This window comes from Acomys minous (assembly GCF_964271855.1).
Source record: "Acomys minous genome assembly, chromosome: 5".
Lineage (NCBI taxonomy): Eukaryota > Metazoa > Chordata > Mammalia > Rodentia > Muridae > Acomys > Acomys minous.
Genome location: NC_140494.1, coordinates 120,352,418 through 120,374,474, shown reverse-complemented (window position 1 = coordinate 120,374,474; position 22,057 = coordinate 120,352,418). Strand labels below are relative to the sequence as shown.

General features: G+C 48.9%; 1 long non-coding RNA gene across 3 annotated transcripts; it reads right to left on the bottom strand.

Annotated features, from left to right (window-relative positions):
• Positions 1–5,197: 5,197 nt before the first annotated feature.
• On the bottom strand, positions 5,198–21,779 carry LOC311597229. 3 transcript variants are annotated; one of them, XR_014779142.1, is made up of 7 exons: positions 21,679–21,779; positions 16,807–16,900; positions 16,453–16,530; positions 12,388–12,467; positions 9,457–9,539; positions 7,492–7,599; positions 5,198–5,307 (listed from the first exon to the last, which is right to left on the bottom strand). It is a non-coding gene; the product is annotated as an uncharacterized lncRNA (long non-coding RNA). The 3 variants fall into 3 exon arrangements; XR_014779143.1 differs by lacking the exon at positions 5,198–5,307 and having other exon boundaries at positions 7,436–7,599; XR_014779144.1 differs by lacking the exons at positions 5,198–5,307; positions 16,453–16,530 and having other exon boundaries at positions 7,436–7,599.
• Between the last annotated feature and the right edge of the window lie 278 nt (positions 21,780–22,057).

Genomic DNA, 22,057 nt, shown 5'->3' with positions numbered 1-22,057 from the left:
AAGGGAATAAAAAAGAGGAAGATAGGATAGAGGAGGGAGGAGGAGAAGAAGGAGGAGCAGGAGGAAGCTCTCCAGACTCTTTCAGCCTCCTCACTTCTCCCTCATTCAAGTGAAATATTCTCTCTTAAACATACACTCACACACTCTCATGCATGCATGCATGTACATACACACACACCTGCACATACACATGTACACACCTGCACACATACTCACACAAGTCACAAATGTGCACACACATATACACATCACACACACACACACACACACACACACACACGCCCTCTGCCTTTCTCCTTTTCCTCTCTGAGCAAGAGCTTTGTAACACTAGATGGCTGATCCGAAAATAACTGTTTTGCCCTTAGACAGAGGCGTTCTTTTTTTTTTTCCACGGGAGAAGCTGAGATATTTTGAAAGCCGCCCCTGAGGCGAGAAAGTTGTGCACAAGGCACTAATTGCCAGCACTCCCAAGGGCAACTGCCTGGCAGACAAGGCAGGAGGCAGGCAGGGGGAGGCAGGGCCTCCAAGGTCCTGGGGGAGTCTACCTCCAGCAAGCATGTTCAGCCAGCCCGAGATAAAACCCAGAAGCAGGGGCGATCTTACATAAGCAGAGAGGACTGAACATTTTCAGCAAATTACCCCTGTGATGAGTTCTGCCATAAAATCGCCTCGCAAGTGAATTTAGTTTTTCTTTCCTGCGTGCCCAATCAATTAGCACATGAGTAATACCAAGCCCATTAGGACAAACTGATGCCGGGGGAGTTATGTCATCTGTTCTAGAAATGATTGCTTAATATGCCAGTTGGGGGCTGGGCATGGTGGCGCACGCCTTTAATCTCAGCATCCAAGAGGCAGAGGCGGACAGATCTTTGCGAGTTCGATGCCAGCCTGGTCTGCATATCAAGTTCCAGGCCAGTCAGGGCTACACAGTAAGACCTTGTCTCGAAACAACAGAAGAGTTGGCTCTGAGAAGCTCTCAACCACACACTTCTGGCCATAATCAATACCAACAGGCTCTCTCCAACCAGAATGCTGCAGGGCAGAGCGGGAGGCAGAGCCAGTGTGGGAGACCCAGCCTGCTGAATGGCCCCAAATACCAAGGCCCACCTCCACAGACTTCCTCCGCCCTTCCTGTTCTTTGTTCCCCATGGCTGGCCTCCAAAGCCAATAGAAGCCTAAGGGTAAGAGGAAAGTGTGTAGAGACAGGTGGGAGAGATGGCAGTGCAATTCTCCCTGGGAATTGTGGGAATTTGCATCCAGGAAAGAAAAAGAGATGCACGAGGAGCAACTAGAGACTTGTGCAAGTTTGCAGAGCCTGGAGGTGAGCATGTTTGTGCTCAACGGGAGTCTGTGAGTGAGAGAGCACAAGTTGGGGTACACTGGCACACGTGGGCATGAACAGGACAAGCAGCTACACCCCTGAGTATGTGTTTATGCATAGTTGGGTAGAGCCAGCAGACAGGCCTGTGTGTGTGCTTGCACACACAGGGACACAGATGCTAGTGGACATATGAGCCCTTATGAATACATGCCTGCTTGCAGATGTGCACTTAGGCTCACAATACTCCTGAATGCAACACCCCTCCAAGAGTCACTGGTCTTTTGTTCTGTCACACCTATTTGTTCTCTTATGCTTCTGGACCAAGGAACCTAAGAATGAAAGCTAATGGCATCTCCACTGACCTGATGTGCAGAGGCTGAGCTGTACCGTGAGCCCCCTAAGCATGGAGGAGAGCTGCTTGGGCTCTGGAGCTGGCTGTGTTTGGCTCTGGCCCTGCTCTGCCCACTACAAAAGCAAGCCCCTTAATCCCCCTGGATCATAGTTGCCTCATCTGTCAAATGGAGGCAGGAGCGTGCCCCAGAAGCTGAGGGGAGGTATGCAGCCAGGCCCTCGACACAGCACTAAGAGCTATGCATGCACCTGGCTGTAGGTAAGTGCTCACAGGGACTCACAAGGCCTTACCTGGCTGAAAGTCTGGCATGTGAAAGAGAACCAGGGGGTGACCAGCACCAATGGTCAAAGATGACAAAGGTCAAGTTAAGCTGTCCTTATGGTGGGTCAGGACCATGGCCTAAGTCCCCAGCCAAGCCCACTACCAACTAGCCAGGTTAACATCGAGCCTCATGCCCTCCTCACCTTCTGTGCTGGGCCCCCATCTCTAGACCTATCTCGTGTCTTGGGAGGAAAACAGCGTCTACCCAGGGCTCCCATCTAACAGAGAGAAGTAGAAAGACTCAGAGCTGAGCCCCGCCGAGAACTTCTGCACGGTGACTGGTATGAAGCGGTCCTACCTCTTAGGACTTCACTCCTGAGGGGACCCATCACTTCCTAGGTCACTTGGGCATGGGGTCCAGGCTGTTGGCTCCATAGCCTGGAGTGTGACTCCTCTGCAAGCCTTCCTCCCGCCACTGAAGAGGGAGTCTGCTTTTTGTGCCATGCACCATCAAATAAGTGAAACTGAGTGGGCAGGGCCTTCAAGAAGAGGTAGATTATCAAGCCAAGCTGGCGACACCTTGTGAGCCGCAGACACACATTACCTTATTCACTTTGGCAGACAACATGACTTTCTTCTCCTGAAAAGCGACTCAGACCCACCAAAGACTTCTTACACTTCGATTGCCAGTTTGCCTGATTTCTTCCTGGTTTTGAGTCCTAAACACAAAGAAAAGGTGATGGCATCTATTAGTGACAACCATGTCACTTAATGTGATCTCAGGCCTTGGGCTCCTCTTCAGGAGCTCCAATGAGAGAAGAGGTCACTTGCCTTGGGAGGAGCCGCAGAGGCATGTTTGGGTTTCAGCCTGGAGGACAGAAGGGCTGAGTTCTGGGCTCCACTGTGCCCTGAGGTTTTATAAGCCACTAAACTCTCAGGACCTTGATTTTCTTAACTCCAGGGCAGGCACATTGCCAACCATCCCAACTGGCATAGAAGTCTTCCCAGAGAAGAATCCACCCTTAACCCCAGGCTTGCAGCAGAGTAGAGCCAACATGACCTTCTAGAACCTTAAAGGGCTAGAGGAATAATCCAGCGGTTAAAAATGGTCCCAGCTCTTCCAGAAAACCCGAATTCAGTTCCTAGCACCCACACTGGACAGCTTACAACCACCTGGAACTCTAGCACTGGAATTTCTCGTGCCCTCTTTGGGCCTCGGAGGGCACTACACTCATGAGCATATACCCCACACAGACATAACACACATACAGATAATTTAAAAACAAAATTAATGTTTAAGAAGGACTTTAGGAAGAGAAATAAAGAGAGGTAGGATAGCTCAATGGTAAGTCTTCGGTCTCTGCGTCTGAAAGAAGGAAATAAATCTTTCCGTAAAGCCTTTTCACCACCGTCATTATTGTTATTGTTATTTTACAGTACTGAGGTTGTGAACATAGGGCTTCATCTACAGTAGGCACGTGCACTCTATTCTTGACCTACACCCTCAGTCTCTTGAATCTTAATGCCGATCGATCGTCAACCTGCCCACTGCTGGGTCTTGAACCAGCTATTTCCTGAGCCTGCTTCTCCAGCGGGAAGATAAAACCTGCTCCAAGATGCAGGAATTAAATAAGCAATGGAGGCTACTCAGTGATCCCCCCCACATTCCTGGGGACAAACCAACAAGTGATAGGTCCCTGATGGTGGGAAGGGTACAGGGTTTTCAGACCTCATGGTAGCCAGCCCCCAGGATGGGCCCTGCACCTGCTGGAGATGACACCCCACTATAGCCCTCACCACTAAGCACCTTGACTTCTGTAAATGAAAAAAAGTTGGAGTGACTTCTACGGGTCACATGAGATATGGCACTTGGTCCCCATTCTCCACATCAGTGGTGGGAGAAGTCAGTCACCATGTTGTGAAGCTACCCGAGCTGCCCGGAGAGTGTGTTTCATGAGCTGAGTCCTTCTGCCAAGGCCAGCACCAACTTGCCAGAGGTGTAGAAACCCCATCTTGGGCAAATCCTATGGCTCAGACAAGCCTCAGAGAATCTAAGCCTGCATGACATCTGGACCCCAGACATTTGGAACAGCTCAGCTACTTTTGAGTGACACCATGCTAAACAACTCACAGACTCAGCTTTGTCGGCCACTTTCAACACAGGTCACTGAAGAAAATGCTTTTACGTTGCCGCACAGGGAGACGCGGTGTCACGCCCAGATGTGACCAGGCACATAGCTGCCTCCAGGAAACACAGCCTGTGGCTGATAGGTTGATTCTGCTTTACTGTTTCTTTGTGTCATTTTTGTGGGAGTGGGAATTGAACCCAGGGCTATGTGCATAGAGGCAAACATTCTGACACTAGCCTACATCCCTAGCCCGTGTTTCCTGCTTTAAGCTGCGATGCTTTGCGGGTAACTTGTTATAAGGCAGTAGGTAACCTACACTGATGCAAATTCTGCCCTTCCAGATTGGCTTTTAGAACAGTGGTTCTCATCCTGTGGGTTGCAACCCCTTTTTGGGGGGTCCCATAAATCAGACATCCTGCATACCAGATATTTATGTTACGATTCGTAACAGTAGCGAAATTACAGTTGTGAAGAAGCAACAAAATAATTTTATGGTTGTGTGTGTGTGTGGGGGGGGGTGTTCCACAACATGAGGAACTGTATTAAAGGGTCGCAACATTAGGAAGGGCGAGAACCACTGTCTCAGAAGAAAGAAAAACGTGGGCAGATGGCCATGAGAGGCAAGGTGTGGTCAGAAACCAGTGTCCCCAAGCTTCGTAGAGGGGACAGATCATCTACGTGGTCACTGCTTGCAGAGACCTGAGAGGTGAGAAACTGTCCTGAAAAACAGACTCCATGCAAAGGGTTGGGCTCCAAAATAAGGGTGGTGTGACTCCCAGGGTCTGTGGCAAGGGAGAGTGAGTTAGAGCGCTTGCCCACTTCTGATGGGCACAGTCTAACGTGGGGCATGGGTGGGCTGGCACACGGAATTACGAAGACCCTGGGCTCCTGCTTTACTGTGTTTTCTAAGAGGAGGAAATGGGCTCTTTTGCTCTTTTAACGGCCGGGCTGCTCTCTGATTTTCACAGGTAATGGGGCAGGAAATTGCCCTCAGTGAATAAGCGAGACCTGTTACCTGTGGGTGGAAATGGGTAATGAGAATTTAAACCCAGGCACATCACCGGATCACGTTAGGGAGCCAGCTAGCAAAAATGATTAGGAGGGTTTTAATATGCACCGACTGGATGGATAGCCATCCCTGCAGCGGCCTCGGGCTCATTAGCCTAGCAGTCCTGTACAGGCAATCAGTCATTCGTGCTTGCGAGTGGCCTCCGTCCCAGAACTCTCGAGGGGGCACCCAGGACCTGGAGACGGGAAGGAATTCAAACACTCTTTGGCATGGTGCAGTCAGGTGCCCTTAAGTACAACTCAGATGAGCTGCCAGACCTGGCCTTCTTACCAGATCTAACCTTCCTATCTCTCTGAGAATAGAAGGCTAGGGGCAAGCCGCTGGTCACCATACCCACCCCATTTCTCTTTCTCAACTAGGGCTCGGTGCATCCTCACAGATGAAGCATTGGACCCATAGTCAGAGTTCCGGGGTCCTAGAGCTGGCCCATTGCCTGTAGACAGGTTTCTCAGGCATGTCTCTTCTAAGACCTCTTGTGTATGGTCTCCTTTGGGCCAGTTCTCCTCTGGCCCTCTGTCACTCACCACCTGTGAAACGTCGCCACATGTCCCAAAGGAAGCTCCTGAGGTGCTTTGCATTGTCAACTTTACAAAGTCTGGAACCACCTGGGAACCAGACCTCTGAGCATGTCTATGGCAGATTTTCTTGGCTGTGTTGAGGTGGGAAGATTGCCCACTGTGGGTGGCACCATCCCCTGGCTGGGCTCCTGGGCTGTGCAAGGGGGAAGCAGTATGTATTCATCTCGCTCTGCTTCCTGATTGGAAATGTGGCATGACCAGCTGCTTTGGCCTTCTGCTAGCTTGACTTCATCCTTGACCTATGAGCTAAAATAAATCCTTTCTTAAGTTGCTTTGTCAGAATATTTTATCTCTGCAATGGTAACTCACCATCGTCTCCATTTTTGTGTTCACTTTCTTCCTTGCATCTCCCAAGTCAGTGATTGTATTTTGTTTTTGAAAACACTTAATCAAAGTTTTTTTTTGTTTTCTGGGTTTTTTTTTGTTTTTGTTTTTGTTTTTGTTTTTTTAAGCAAAGAAAACCAAAAAGGCAAAAAGAAGGCTGGGATGGAGGCTGGAGAGAGGTCTCAGTTGGTAATGTGCTCACTGTGCAGGCACGAAGACGTCAGTCTGGTCCACAGAACCCAAGTTCTTAAAAAAAAAAAGTCTGGTGTTGTAGTGTGGGTTTGCAGTTTCAGAGCTGGGGAAGCAGAGACAAGTAAATCCCTGGGGCTCCATGCCTAGGCTAGCTCTGAGCCAGTGGGAGATCCTGGCTCAAAGAACAAGGCAACCCTCTGGAGGAACAGCCTAAGGTTTCCTGTGGTCTCCAATGCATATATATGCAAATGTGTGCACTCGTGTAAACACACACACACACAAGAAGGAGGAGGAGGGGAAGAAGGAGGAGGGGAGGAAGAAGAAGGGGAGGAAGGAGGAGGAAGTAGGAGGAGAAAGGAAGGAAGAAAGGACGGAAGGAAGGAGGAGGAAAAAGGAGGAGGAGGAGGAGGAGGAAGAAGAAAGGGGAGTGAGGGGCTTGATCCCCGCCATCCCTGGTCCCTGCCTTAGGCTTCCTGTCCACTGCTTCTTTACTCATTTCCTTAGACCCTGCTTTCCACACCTCATCCTTCTGTTTCAGAACCACCAGGGACCAGGCTAACCACCAAAGTTCTTCATAGCGCCCCAGCCTGGCAGCTTGACCTCTGAGCTCACCTCCAGCACACGGCCTCAGCTGTGGCTGCCACCCACCCTATCCAACCTGCTGACCTGACACCCCCACCCTCTTAGCTTCCCTCACCCCTTCTAGCAACCCCTCCCCGCCTCAGCTTCTCTCAGGTCCCTCCTCAGTGGGGAGCCCCCAAACCCCTGCGACATGCAGACATGCTCCCTGCTTCATGCCCAGCCTTCCTTCTTTTGAAGGCCACGCTTCTATTTAACCCTATGTTTCCTGCACCCTGATGGGGATTTGTGACAGCACTGTCACCCTTGTCCCCTTACAGTTCCTGGAGCATGCCTTGTTCTGCGTAACTGAACGGCTAAGGTTTCTTTTCATCTAATGACTTAAGGCAGGGTCTCCCACCCTTCAGGTCTTCCTTGAGGAATATTCTAGTAACTTTGTATCCACAGAATTTAAGAGATAAAAGGAGCCCAGCTGTCTTTCTCTAAATGCTCCAGATGAAAAGCCAAGCCGTGTCCTCCCGACATGTTTACAAGGCCAGACCAGAGGCAAGAAACAACACTTGCTGCTTTCTGGAGCTCAGATACACCATACCAAAACAATCCTAAAATGTCATCAGCTACGGCGTCTGAACTTGGGTCTAAACTCTGCCGTCATATGCCGTTTGACTTTGGACACGTCACTTAACCTCTCTCGGTGAAATGACTAAACACACGCAGGTGTTCACTTGGTTTTCTCTCTCTTGCTCTCGCTGTCGTCTGTCTTTGAGCTTTAGTAGGTGCCACCAGCTCCAGGTCTAGACAAGTAGGGAAAAAGAATAGTTAGTATCTTACACTTGACCCCTTGAACCCAGCAAACCTATGCTTCTCAGTGATGCTCACTGTAAGCGAGGGCACAGTGAGACCACTGAACTGGACCACTCTTTGGGTAGAAAAAAAAGGTTCACTGGGGGAACAAACTACCAGTGTACCTTGAGAAGAGAGGACAGCAGCTTGCTCAGAAGGCAAGTGGGTTTTACATGGTAGTCAGCAAGGTGGGGTCTGTGCTGATGCAGGCTGCTTGGAGGAACCGGAACTAGTTGCCCTTGCCTGATGTAGTTAACCACTGGGGCAGATCAGGGAGGTAGTGCTTTCCTGGGAAACAGAAACCTGCCTTAAGAGATACCTGAGGAATGCTGGGTTTGGGCTTCTGTTTACCCAATCACAATCATGTTTACCTGATCAGAGGCCTCCTGTTTAGGACACTGTCCACCAGTGCCATGCCATTTTGGGGACCTGTGTTTTCTTCTCATGTGCATCACGGCCCCACTGCCCTTACCCGCTCTGCTGCCCTTGGCTGGCCAGCTCAGATCCTGCCATCAGCCAGGCCAGCATAGTTGAGGAAAACCCAGGCTGTTTGGGATCTTCCCCATAAGCTGGTGGAGGTGGGGTCCCTTCCAAGAGGATACCCATAGATAGCCACAGGACTGAGAACCAGTAAGCCTTAACTGCCATCTGAAAGGCCTCAAGATGACAGAGAAACCGCATCCCTTCACAAGCGGCAGCTTTCCTGCCCCAACTCCATCACTGCTACAAGGAGCCTCCGGACTCCCAGACTTCCAGACTCAGACCCTTCTGGTCTCTGCTCCCTGCCCTCCACTAGTTTGGCTGTGTAGCTGCACCAGCCTCAGAGGGCTGCAACGTCTGTGGGAACAGAAGATGCCCTGTTTGCAGATATAAGGGGGCCAGAAATCAATGAACACCAGGCAAGAGGAAGTTCTAGGCCCACTGAAACCTAGAGGTACTTTACTGGGGGAGGGGCCCTAGCACATTCCTGAGCTGTTTGCAAGCTGGCCCTTGGGAGCCCAGCACACTAGCTCCTAGGGTCTTTAGTCCGATTAAAATGGCTGCCCATGATTAATACATGAGGTGGAAGAGGCTGGCTACATCCTGAACCAGCGCCCAACTTCCAGAAACATGGAAGGCTATCAATTATTGATCCTCAGGCTGGAGAGATCATTCCACGGGAAGAAGAAGGCCCCGGGACCATTTCCCACGCAGAGCATTTCCCAAACCCTCGGGGACACTGACTGTGGGGTGGGTGGAATGGACCCCCCCCCCACGGGTCTACTTCCTGTGCCCCTCACGAGAGTCAGATAGATCCCTAGCTAGAGACCTGCTTAAAGCCGAATTATACTTTTTTTTTAAAATAGCATTGCCATTTACTGAAAGGGAGCCCCCACCAAGCAGTCGGCCTTCCTAATGGAGCCACCTCATTAAATTTCCATTGTAACTCAGCCCGAGCTTTGAGATCAAGAAAAACTGGGTGCTGAAAAGGGAGCAGACACCACCCTGTCCTTATTCATGACGCAGAGTGTTTTATGTATACGAGAAGGTGGCCATAATTTGCTTATAAATAATTGACTTCTCCTAGATTGAAATCTCTAGAGGGGCTCCGGGTGTATTCGCAAGCCGGTGCTTTTGCCCACCAAGTGCCTTAGGCCCCTTTAAAACTCCTCTTATCTCAGCCCCCAACGCACGAAGAGTGATTTTCCCCCCTTCATCCCCTGTAATAACCTTCAACTAACCTTTAAACCGGAGTGAATAATTTAAATCTTATTTTCATATCAATGGAGGAGTCAAGCCAAGCAATTATCTTTTATCTGTGTACTCACTCTGTCGTCAGGGCGGCAGGCATAATCAAGTTTTCCCCAGCGAGCCAGATGAGACAGAGGACTGAGGAAGTGAGAGATGTTATCTGAAGACATTAACGCAACAATGAATTATTCAATAATGAGTACAAGATCTGTCATAACACACAGGCGTAAGCACACACACACACATACACACACACACACACACACACACACACACACACACACACACACACTACACCAAGCTCTACATCTGCTGAGTGTTGCAGGCCAGGGCTGGCAGTCTAGAGGAGGGGGTGGCAGTTAGGGGGTCTGAGCTAAGCATGACAAATCGGCTGATGATCTGCTCAATTAGGGCAGAGAGCAGGTGTGCCAGGCGGGTGTGTGGGGCAGGAGGGCTGTGTGGTGGGCCAAACAACACAGGGAGGGAAAGACACCTAATTCATGTACCAGTCATTTAGAACCGCTCAGCCTTGTGATTTTTTTTTTTTTCAAAAATAAAAAAAGGTGGGCCAGCTAGGAGGGAGAAGGGAAGTTGTGTGTGTGTGTGTGTGTGTTTTTTTTTTTTTTTAATAATAATAAAAAGCAAGGGAAGGTTGAAATTCCCCATGGTGCTCATTAAAATTCTACCGTGTGCGAGAATCTTCCCAGGGTCCCCCTGGACTGCCCGTGATCATTTTTATTAATTCATAAAATATCGCACCAGAGATTGAGGCTGATGATTAGTGAAGCCGACTGAGGAGCTGCTGTGGTTTCTATCGGATCTCACCATGTGAAATCTACCCTCCTACTGGGCCTTGGGCAGCCAAGCTGGGCTGGGAGGGGCAGGCCAAGGGATCCATGTGTCTGTGTTGCTTGTCACAAGGAGGCTGCCTCCCCTGTCAAAACACCCAGTGGCGCTGGCAGATACTTCCTGTCTCTCTGTTATGGGGAAAGTCCTCCTGGAGGCAGAATGCCCTTTAACCTCCCTGGGCTGTGTGCGAGGTTTCCCAGTGAGCTCACAGCCTCACTGAGCATGAGCTATAGCTTTGAAACTAGGGCTCCTGGACACATCCAGAGTCCTCTGGAAATGTCTGTGTCCCATATCTTCCTCTTCCCAGACATCTGCTCCGTGGCTACGGACTGACTCCATCATCAGCTGCCTATGTTATCACTGCCCGGTACAGGCCAGGAGAGAAGGCTGTCAGCTCTTCAGCCAGGCCTGCGGGGTGGGGGTGGGGCCTAGGGAAAGAGCTGAGGCAAATTCTGAGCTCAGTTGATGACCTTATCTGCATAGTGCCACTGTGCTTCTTCCCTCCCTCCCTCCCCGACCTGTGTGTGTGTGTCTGTGTCTGTCTGTCTGTCTGTCTGTCTGTCTGTCTGTCTGTCTGTCCGTCCGTCCGTCCATCTGTCTATCTGTGAAGGTGCACCTGTAAACACAAGCAGAAATACATCCTTGCCCGGGCAGAGGCCAGAGGACACCATAGAACATTTCCTCTAGGTGGACACCTGTCCACCTTATTGAGTGAGACAAGGTCTCTTGTTGGGACCTGGGGCTCGCTCACCAATTAGGCAAAACTCTTTGGCCAACAAGCTCCAGAGACATTCCTGTCCCTGCCTCCTCAGGACTGGCATGACAAGCATGTGCTACCACCATGCCTGGCTTTTATGTGGGTGCCAGGGTTGGAACTAGGGTCCTTATGTTTATGCAGAAGGCTGTTCTCCTTTTTCATTGACCCTGGAGTCTGGATTTGTTTCCATAACCCAAGGCCAGAAAACCTTTCAAACAAACAAACAAACAAAAAACCTCAAGGTCCCACCCCAGCGATTCAGATCCCACTGCTCTGGGCTGAGGTACGGCATGCTATTAGTCAGAGATTTCTAGGTACCTGCTGAGAAATGTTCAGATCTGACAGAACCGGAACCATAGCCCAGCCACCCACCCCTTCATCCATAAGCCCGGAAGCAAAAGGGGGTGAAAATGGGGTGTGGCTCAGCTGGGAGAGCAATGGTGCGAAGGCCTGGGGTCTGTCTGAAGCGCCGTATGGTGGAACGCCCTGCATTCCCAGCTTTCAGGAGGTAAAGGCAGGAAGATGTTAGGGCCATCCTCAGCTACATAGCAAGTATAAGGCTAGCCTGGGGTACATGGAACCCGGCCTTTAAACGAAAGGTTGAATGAGTCACTTTAAAATAGTCATGATCCTGTTTGTTTACAGCTGGGCACAGAGTTCAGGGCAATTTCATACATCAATAAAATACAAGAGGGTTTTTCCCCCCCTTAGAAAACAGCAACACTATGTACAATCTGGAAAGCAAGATATCTAAGTGCTAAACTCAGAATCCCTTCTGCTTTCTGCTCACACAGACACCAGGCTTTCTCAACCTGCAATCTGCGTTGAACGTTGTTTGTATGGCTTTTACTGGGATCATTTCAGAACTCGAAGCTCCCACATCTAGAGGCAGCACACAAAGGCGCTTCTCACTGCGTAAGTTGGTTTTCAGGGGAAGGCCTTGCTTCTCCTGAGAAAGCCATTTAATTTTAGACTTATTGGCAATGTGGGTTATAAAACTGACTGCCAAAATGACTGCTTCTCCTAATAAGGTTGTACTGCATACATATGCGCGCACACACACACACACACACACACACACACACACACATATATATATATATCCGCCTTCATTTCCCTTTTTTACTTTAGGGTACAAGTACATAAATAAGTACAAAGAAAAATGAAGATAAATTAAAAATCAAGATAAATGGCTACTATATTCCAACTCCTAGACCAGAAGACCATAATCTCTACACCTATAGGTATCAGGCAGGCAGCGCAGGACTGGAACAGGCCTGGAGTACCCCCAGAGAAGCACTACAGGACTGCACAGGTCCCAGGACCTAGTAACCTGTCTATGGCCGTGATAAAGCACCATGACCAAGGCAACTTATAGAAGGAAGGGTTTACTTAGGCTTACCATTCATTCCACTGTGCTGAGGGAGTGTGGTAGCAAGTAGCATGGAGACAGGAACTGGGTGCTGAGGGCTCACACCTGAGCTGCAAGCACAAAGCAGAGAGAGCAAACTGGGAATATGACAAGAGTTTAAGTCCTTAAAGCCCTCTCCTTTCTTCCTGGTTTCTCCAACAAGACCATACACCTTAGGCCTCCCCAATTGTCCCCATCAACTTAGGGCCAAGTGTCCAAATGCATGAGCCTCTGGGAGACACTCTCATTCAGGCCACTTACTAATATTACATTAATAATCCATTACTAACAATAAACCATCACTAATATTACATCACTAATCATTGCGAGGCATGGAGGTGGCTCAGCAGGTAGAGGCAACTTGGTACTAAGCCTGATGACCTCAGTGCAGTGCCTGGGACCCAGAGGGTAGGAGAGAATGTCTCTGTTGCTGTCTGTCTGTCTATCTGTCTGTCTGTCTGTCTCTCTGTCTCTTTCTCTCTCTCTGTCTCTCTGTCTCTCTCTGTCTCTCTCTCTGTCTCTCTCTCTCTCTCTCTCTCTCTCACACACACACACACACACACACACACACACACACACACACACACACACCACTACATGCACTAGAAGGGATAACCATTGTTATCCATTGCAAATACATCTGCAAGCCACTTTGTGCCCCACTGGCCACAGTGTGTCCAGGCCATGGAGAATGCCCAGGGCTGCCTAGACCCCAGTGACTCTGGGACAGAGATGGGAGAAACCCCCTTTACAGAAAGCATCTGTTTACACTAGCTGTCAGCCCTTTATCTCTCAACTTTCGTGTTTTGGGATTCTATTCCAACCTCAAAGAGAAGAAAAATACCAAATTCCTGACTGCAGGGGGCAGAAGGCTGTACTGAGGAAATAACTGGTGACTTAGTAAGACTCATCTTTTCTACTTCTAGAACAATGCCCTGGAGTGCAGGGTTACCTCAAGCTCATGGTGGACAACAGGGACACACAACTCACAGGAAAAAGGAAAAATATCCTTGTGTAGGTGGGATACACCAGTAAGAGGAGATCTCAGGACCCACCATGGTGTACTGGAGGCACCCATGTGCTTATATAGAGCTTGCGAAAATGTTGACTTTTATTCCCAGCTCACATTTTTCTGCTCCTTGCTCCTGGCGGGGTGGAACAGAACCATTTTTTCTAAATTGTTTTCTTAAGCTCATATGGCCAGTTAGATATAGGAATTACAAAATCTCTTTCATATAATCCTAGTGCTCAGTAGGCTAAGGCAGGAGGATTGCAAGTTTAAGGCCGTCTTGGACTACATACCAAGACCCTGTCTCAAAAACCAAAACAACAAGGGCTGGGGAGAATGCTCGCTTGTAAGAGTGCATGTTGTGCAAGCATGCAGATTTGAGTTCAAATCCCCAGCACCTGTGGAAAACCCTAGGCATGGCAGTACACTATTACTGCCTGTGTGTGTGCAAGGGATGATGTCAGAGGTTGCTAAGCAACCTAGAGGCAGGCTAGTGGATCTGCTTGTGTACTCACATGTGGTCATAATAACACTAGTTATGTAGTGATACACACAGTCAAAAGTCAACAGCTACACTTCAAGTGAGTGGATTTTATGTGTGGAAAGTATACTTCGATGCAGGTATAATTTGATTACAAATAAAAATAAAGGGCTGATGAGCCAGCTCAGCACGTAAAGGCACTTTCCACAAAGCTTGGGGACCTGAACTCCTTCTCTGGGACCCACTGGGTGTAGAAGGAGAGAAGCAACTCTTGAAAGTTGTCTTTTGACTTCCATCCAGGCGTGTGTGTGTGTGTGTGTGTGTGTGTGTGTGTGTGTGTGTGTGTGTGTATGCTTGTTCGTACTCGAGAATCACATATAAAATAAATCTTAAAAAAAATGGTAAAAACAATATTGTACTATTCAGGTACTCAGTGAGTGCTGAAAGGCTGAAAAGAGAATGTCACGGGGTTAGTGGTTAGTGACCGTTAAAAAAAACAAAACACTTTTTATATGTGTTTGATGTCTTTTGCCCAAATGTGTGTCTGTGTACCGTGTGAGTATCTGGTGTCTACAGAGGCAAGAAGAGGATGTCAACTGGAGCTGCAGATGGGTGTGAGCTACTATGCAGATGCTGGAAGTAGAGTCTGGGTCCCTGGAAGAGCAGTCGGTGACACTTGGTGGCTTTTGTTTGTTTGTTTGTTTGTTTGTTTTTTGTTTTTTGGTTTTTTTGAGACAAGGTCTCTCTGTCTTGGCTGTCCTGGTCTAACTTTGTAGACCAGGCTGGCCTTGAATTCACAGCAATCCACCTGGCTCTGCCTCCCGAGTGCTGGGATTAAAAGCGTGCACCACCACTGCCTGGCTCTTTTTTTTTTTTTTTTTTTTTAAGTTGACACATAATAAAGCCCCAACAGCAAGGCTAACTTATATGCACCCATACGAAATGATAGACATTTATTATATAAGCTAACAGGTATGCAGCATATTATTATTTCTGTGAAAAAAAATACACATTTTTAAATGCATTTTTAAAAATCAAGCTGGTGCACAGATGCATACACCGAGAGCTTCCCTGGGAAGGAGATGGTGTCACAGAGAGGGGACACCATGAGAACTTTAGTCTCGTGCTTTCTTCAAGCTATTCTATCTTTTTATGAGTGTGGTTTAGTTTTGTAATTAGAAGCTTCAAAAACCCAAGGCAGTTCATTCCCCCTCTTTTGTTTCGAACCATTTTCTGAGTCATCACCACTATGAGAGCATGGTTCTTAAGCTTGGCAAGCAAGGCGCTCCGGGCTCTAGTTCAGTCAACAGCCTGCTCAGTATCCAAGATGCACTCAGGTCTCACATTTGGTTTTCACAGCCTCCTATGAAGTGAGCCCAGATGACCCACTGCTGCACTCCTAGCACCTAGCACAGAGTCTGACGCATGGCGGGTACCTCAGCATTAATAGCAGAGTTGCCGCCGGAACACCTCACCACTTTCTATTACAGACCTCAAGTTCCGACTAATCTCACCTTTTAGATCCGCTGCCTCTGTGTGTGTGCAACCATCAAGTGGGAGGAAGTGGGAAGAAAGGATGAGATGCAAAGATGATTGAAACCCGAGCTCTGCTCCTGTGGCTGTGGAAGGCGGAGGAAATGGAAATACAGCTTCCTAACCAGACCATGTGTCCGTGGGATTCCTCCAAGTGTGACATGGCTACAGAGGATGACCTGGGGCCTGTGTGGCTGGGCTTTCTGGTGTGCTCTGATATTCTCCTCTGTCCCGGGTTCTAAAGACCCTCAGTGAAGACCTTAACCGTCGAGACTTCTGGATATTGGTTACAGGTTTCTCCCCTTTCCTCCTTAAATACAACTCCAGAATGTTCTTTGTCTCTGTTCCAAAGTCTATTTGCTAAATCTAGAATCTGGGAGCGCAGCTGTTAACCCAGGGGCATCTTTGCTTAACATGTTGAACCTCCCGGGGCAGTGAGCAGTGATTTCTGCACAAAGAGTATCCCCATTCCCCAATTTCCCCGCGGTCTAAAGGCGACCCTGAGCATACCAGCTCACTGCCGTGAGAACCAGATTTGCTGAGCTGGGTGGTGCGGCCAGTTTGCTGCTCCTACCACCAGTTTCTGAGTCCTGAGCCCCTTCCTTAATTGGAAGGCTGTAAGTTCCTAGACAGCCACTGAAGTCATGGCCTTAGCCCAGCATGATAGAAGGTCCTCAGCTAGGGCTAATGTCTCGAGCTGTCCTGGCTGACTACTGCTTCTAGAAGATTCTTCTCGCTGCTTCCGACCATACTCCGGGGAATGTTCTGGAAAGAATATTATAGGAATACCATGGAAGTGTACAGACAGAGGCAGGAGTAAGTGGCTTCAAGGCCTAATGATTTTTGGACATCGAAATCGAGGCGCTCAGAAGGAAGGCACTTAATAAACCCATCTCCCTCAATACCACACAAGACCAGATTAGAAGTCAGTCCCTCCGGAAGTATGGGCAGGGAGGGACCTCCTGGGCACTAGATTGCTAGGAGCCAAAGAAAAAGTCTCAAGCTGTAGGTGCAACAGGGATGGGTGGGGTACCTGGGAGGATGATCAAGAAGGGCACGTCAGGACTAGAACATGCTAGTGACAGGAAGCAACTCAGTCTTTCTGGTAACACTAGGACAGACAGAAGGACATGGCGGGGGAGGGTTAATAAGTACCTCTTCTACTGCAGTCTTTCCCTTTGGACCCCCTCCCCCTCCTCCTTCAGAGGACAACTGCACATATGCCCACAGGTGGGCCCCTACCATAGCCAGCCCCAGCGCCCAGGCTAGCCAAGCAGGCATGGACGCCTGCTAATTATGCCATTCTTAACAGGAGCAGTGAGGCAAGAGCTCTTGTCATTCCTACTTATTGGATGGGAAACGGAACCCAAAATGTCAAACAACTTACCCAAGGGCATGTGTCCAGTGAGAGTGGAGACTAACCCAGATGCATTCAGGCATACTGGGGGAGGCAAATGGGCATGTTCCCCACGTGATCACGTCTAAAAGGTGAAAGGGGTAGGTTAGAATCAAGAAGACCATTCCCTGCCCAATACACACGTGCAGATTGACAGCCCAGGCAGGCTTGAGGGACCATCCAAGAATGGTCACGAAAATTAACATAGTAAAGGCAAGACTGCATGGTTGCTTTTATTCTCACCTAAGCTCTTTTGATAAGGGACTAAAAAGTTCAGAAAGGTATGAGTCAAGGCAGGGGATTCATTGCCAGTGATTTCTAGTCCCCATTCTGCCTCAAATTATGTAGTTGTCACTTTAGGGTTAGAGACAAAAGTGGCCTGTAGTCAGAGGTGTCAGAAGATGCTGAGGACTTGAGAGGGTGGTGCAGAGGTAGGGGGACTCCTTCCTGGGAGGGGCTAGGCTTTGCCTAACATGCGTGTGTCTTGCAACATCAAGGTATTCCTACAAGTCTCCCACCCTAATCCAAGGTGTCCCCTCTGGCTCCGTGAAGTCACACCTGCTGTTTTCAGATTGAGGCATGTAGCTTACACCAACAGCAGCACCCTTACCTCCCAACTTGGAGCACAGTTGGAACCTCCCACAAAAGACACACCACAGACACATGGGTTGACCAAAGATTCATAAGCTACGTGGTACAAAGGCATATTCACAAATGGCTCCCAAGGGGTCTCAGATGGATTTAGGGCCCTACATCTGATTGGTGGTTGAACATGATACACGTTTACAACAAAGAGAGGGAGGGGAGGACGTCACCTCTCGACAGTGTGACAAGGTGCTGTCAGATTGCAGGCACTGCCTCAGCTTTCACACAAAAACCAACTTGGACTTGGAGCAGACAAGAGCCTCTCGTCCTTGAGAACGGTCCCAGTCTCCCAGACCTCCCTTCCCAGTTTCTTAAAGACTGGTCTCCATGCCAACTTAAATATTGCATTTGGTTGGGAGAGAAGAAACCGCAAGCCCAGAATGGAAGTCAAATTATTCCACAAATATTGCTTATTTAAATAACATTTTTAAAAATACATCATGTTCAGTGGTGAAGAACTACTAAATTATTGAATTCCCCGAAGCATCCTACAGGCTTTCAAGTGGCTCAGTAAGCCCTATAAAAGAACGTGATAAATAGTCAAAAAGGAACGCTGGGCTCCACGTCAGGAAGACTGGATGAGCCAACGTGAAACATCTTCATGTAAGCTTTCCACTTAAACCAACGATTAAACAGATTAAACAGATGATTAAACAAATAAAGATTAATGAAACAAGTAAAGTAATCAAATCTGTATGGGTGTATAAACGAACGATTCCCAACAATATTAGAACAAATTGTCTAAAACTAATAGGGAAATGCGTCAGCTCGGTCCCAACAGCTTTGTTGGGCTCGCGCTTGGATGTAATCAAAACATTTGTTTAAACTAAGATGGATATGAGGCGCTAAGATGTCAGTTTCTTGAAAGAGAAAAATAAAACAAAAGCAACGTCTTTGGTGAGGAGATTGGCACCAGCGACGGACGGGGCTGCACTCTGAGGGAGCTGTGAATACGGGAGGGAGGGACGCAGCTCTGTCTGCTTTAGAAAACAGGCTGAGCACAAATACTAAGTACCAGCAGGCCGGAAGAAGCCAGAGGTAGCTCGACGCTCAAGGATTTGAGCAGAGAAAGTCCGGGCCTTTAGAAAGCACCGTTTAATCATCAGCCATTGATACGCTAATTACAATGTGGGCTTAAGTCCTTTTTCCTGAGTGCAGGACTATTCTCCCTGTATGCCGAGAGAGAATAACTTGGGGTTTCTTAACAAGGATGGCCTATTCAGATTTTTTTTTCATTAATTAATTAAAATGAGTGAGTTGCTTTAGGTTTTGTTTTTGTGAGTTTCTTCTTTTTCCTGCTCGGGATAGATGCTGATGGACCGCGGGGGTTTTCACTGACAACCCATTTGCTAATTCCTTGCATGGGAAATCTACATCGTTGCTGTTCTAAGTGTGGTCCTTTGAGCCAGCAGCGCCCAGCATGCCACAGAGGCCTATTAAAGATGCAGATCCTCTGGCCCTGCCCCAGGCTGCCAAATCTGTGTCTGCATCTCGCCTTTTCTCAAGGAAACGTTTGAGGGTGGCTGAACTGCATGTCCAAGCCACAGTGATCCAGTGGTTAAAGAGGTTAAAGTGTCTTTTTCTTTAAGGTGAAACTGTGCAAAGAAGGCTTTTGGTGAGGCCAGGATGGGCCACTGGGAAGAAGGGCTCTGTGTGTGTGTGTGTGTGTGTGTGTGTGTGTGTGTGTGTGTGTGTGTGTGTGTGTTGGGGGGTGGGGAGTGGTGCTGCTATAAAGTGTCAGCTGCAGCCAATGGCATCTCCTTGGCAAGTAGAGTTGCCACCTGCTCTGGTTGGGCAAAGCGGACCGTGTGTGTTGATGGGGCAAGGGACAGAAATTAGATTTGTCTGAGCAGAAGATGAGTCATAAGCTCGAGTGGGGGAGGGGCTCGGTCAGTAAAGAGTTGGCCTAGCAACCATGAGAACTTAAGTTTGATCCCCTGAGTCTGTGAATAAGACCATTCCCCCTTCCCCTTCCCCTTTCCCCCATGCCTCCCCTCCCCCCGCCCCCCGCCTACCCCTACCCACCCACCCATCCGTCAGGTTTAATGGCACCGACCTTTAATTCCAGCAGCACCCAAGAGGACGAGGAAGAGGCATTTCTGTGACTTTGAGGCTAGGGGCTAGTCTGGGTTACATAATGAACTCTAGGTCAGCCAAGGCTACATAGTGACACCTTGTAAAAACAAAACAACAACAAACAAACAAACAAAAAATAAGAAAAAAGAGCCCAGTATACCTGGAGACAGGTATCTCATCTCCCTGGGACTCATTGTCAGTCAGTCTAGCCTTATTAACAAATAAGACCAAGGAGAAACCATATATATATGGCTCTTGAGAAATGTTATTAGACACTTCACACATACACACGAACCATTACATACATGTGCACGCACACACACAAACACACAGGAACATGCAAACATCCACACACATCCACACACAATGTGAATCACTTGTGCTTTGTTACTGAAAAATCTACTGAGCACCTCTCAGAGCCCACGGGCAAGCTGCTGCTTCTGAAAAAAAACCAGGCTGTGGTCCCCAGCCCTCAGGGTTCACCCCTTCCCCGTCCCTTCTTCTGCTTCTCTCTCAGCCCCTATTTTATGCCATCCCTGCAATCCAGCTGCCTCCCTGCATACAAATTGCAGAAGCCAGGTCACCCCATCAAACACCCCAAACCTCTGGCTGCTTAGAGGCATAGTCTCTGAGACCAAATACCAAGTCCAAGGTGGGATACCAAGGGTGGCTTTGTTGGAATAGTGGCCACCCAGCCCAGTGATAGAGAGAGCCCATGCCAGGCAGCCACGCTCACATAGAACTTGTGTATGGTATGTGTGTGTATGTGTTGTGTGTGTGTTGTGTGTGTGTGTGTGTGTGATACATGAGAAAAGGAAGAGGGGGGAGGAGAAACTTGCTAAAGGCGCAGAGATACAGGAGCTGGAGAAATGGCTCTGCAGAAGAGCCTGCACTGCTCTCCCAGAAGACCCAAGTTTGGTTTCCACCATTCACATCAGGCGTTTTGCAATTGCCTGCAACTCAGACTCCAGGGGAGCCAACGCCCCCTTCTGGCCTCTGCAGGTACCTCACAACTATGCACAAACCCACACTCACACATACGCACACAAGAACAAATAATAATGCAGAAGTCTGGAGTTTAGGGAGTGCTTGCCATGAAAATATGAGGACCTGAGTTCAGATTCCCAGCTCCCTGTACAAAGAAACATTACAGCACCTGCCTGTAGTGCCAGTGCTGGGAAGATGAAACGAGAGGAGCCCTGGGACTCTTCCAGCCAGTCTAGACAAATCACTGAAAGGCCCTGCCTCAAAAATAAGATGGAGAGATGAAAGAAGACACCCAACATCAACTTCCAACCTTCATAAACAGGCTTACACATATGCCCATGTGCACAGGCATACATATATTTGTGCGCATGCTCTGGCCTGATCCTGGGATGTATAGTTCCTAAATTCCCAGTGACTTCCATCTCCCACCCACAAATCAACATGGGCATCCCAGAGAAGCACGGGTCCGAACTTCTGAACTAATCAGCTTGGGGCCAGAGAAGGTGTCTAATTCCATGCTCGTAAGGAAGCTATGCATACTTCAAACAAAATAGGGGAAGGGAGGGAGGGAGAAAAAGAGGAAGGGAGAAAGGGAGGGACGGAGGAACGGGAGAGAGCAGGAATGCATTAGGAAAGAAAAACCTTGAAGTAGAGCCAGGCGTGGTCGCTCACGCCTTTAATCTGCACTCGGGAGGCAGAGGCAGGCAGATCGCTGTGTGTTCAAGGCCAGCCTGGTCTACAGAGCGAGCCCAGGATGGCTAAGATAACATAGAGAAACCCTGTCTCGAAAAAACAAAAAAACAAAAACAAACAAACTCCTAGAAGTAAGAGTTGCCTTGTGCTCGGTTGCTGGGATGAGGCCAAGGACCCAGAGCGCCCCCATCCCTGGCTCAGAGACCTAGCCCCCACACAGGCCTAACACGCAGTGAGAGAACGATCAAAGCTCTGCCGAGTCTTGCTTCCCTGCACAAGACACTGCCCATTGCCAGCGTGGGCAGGGCAGAAGAGAGGGAAGGGACCAGAGATCGTCACTGTGTGGGTGAAGATGCAGGGTCAAGAGGAGGTAATCTGAGACCACATGGCTCATGGGCCAGAGGTTTAGCCATAACCTCCTGTCCATGTTGGGGCACGGCAAAGCTCTAGACACTGTCTTACCGGGTAGGCCTCAGTAGATCCTCATCTTGCCCACCTCTGGCACCTGAGCAACCTAAGGCCTCGTTTGTCTGTGGGCTCAGGTGAGCAATGGGCATGCTGAATGGTTTCCCTGACAACAAGCCAATCATAAGGTGAGGAAATCACAGTGGCTCACAGAACCAGATTCTCTGGAACCTAGAAGGAATTTTGGAAACAAGACAGTGAAAATGAAACCTTATTTTTAACCAAGGAAGAAACAGAATCCAGAGCTGGAAGAAGCCTTCCCAAGGTCACACGGCTACACAGCAGGAGACTCAGGCTCATGTGATAAAGTCCATGGCATGGTTGCAAGGACCTGAGCTGCGATGCCCAGCACTCATGTGCCAACTGAGGATGATGT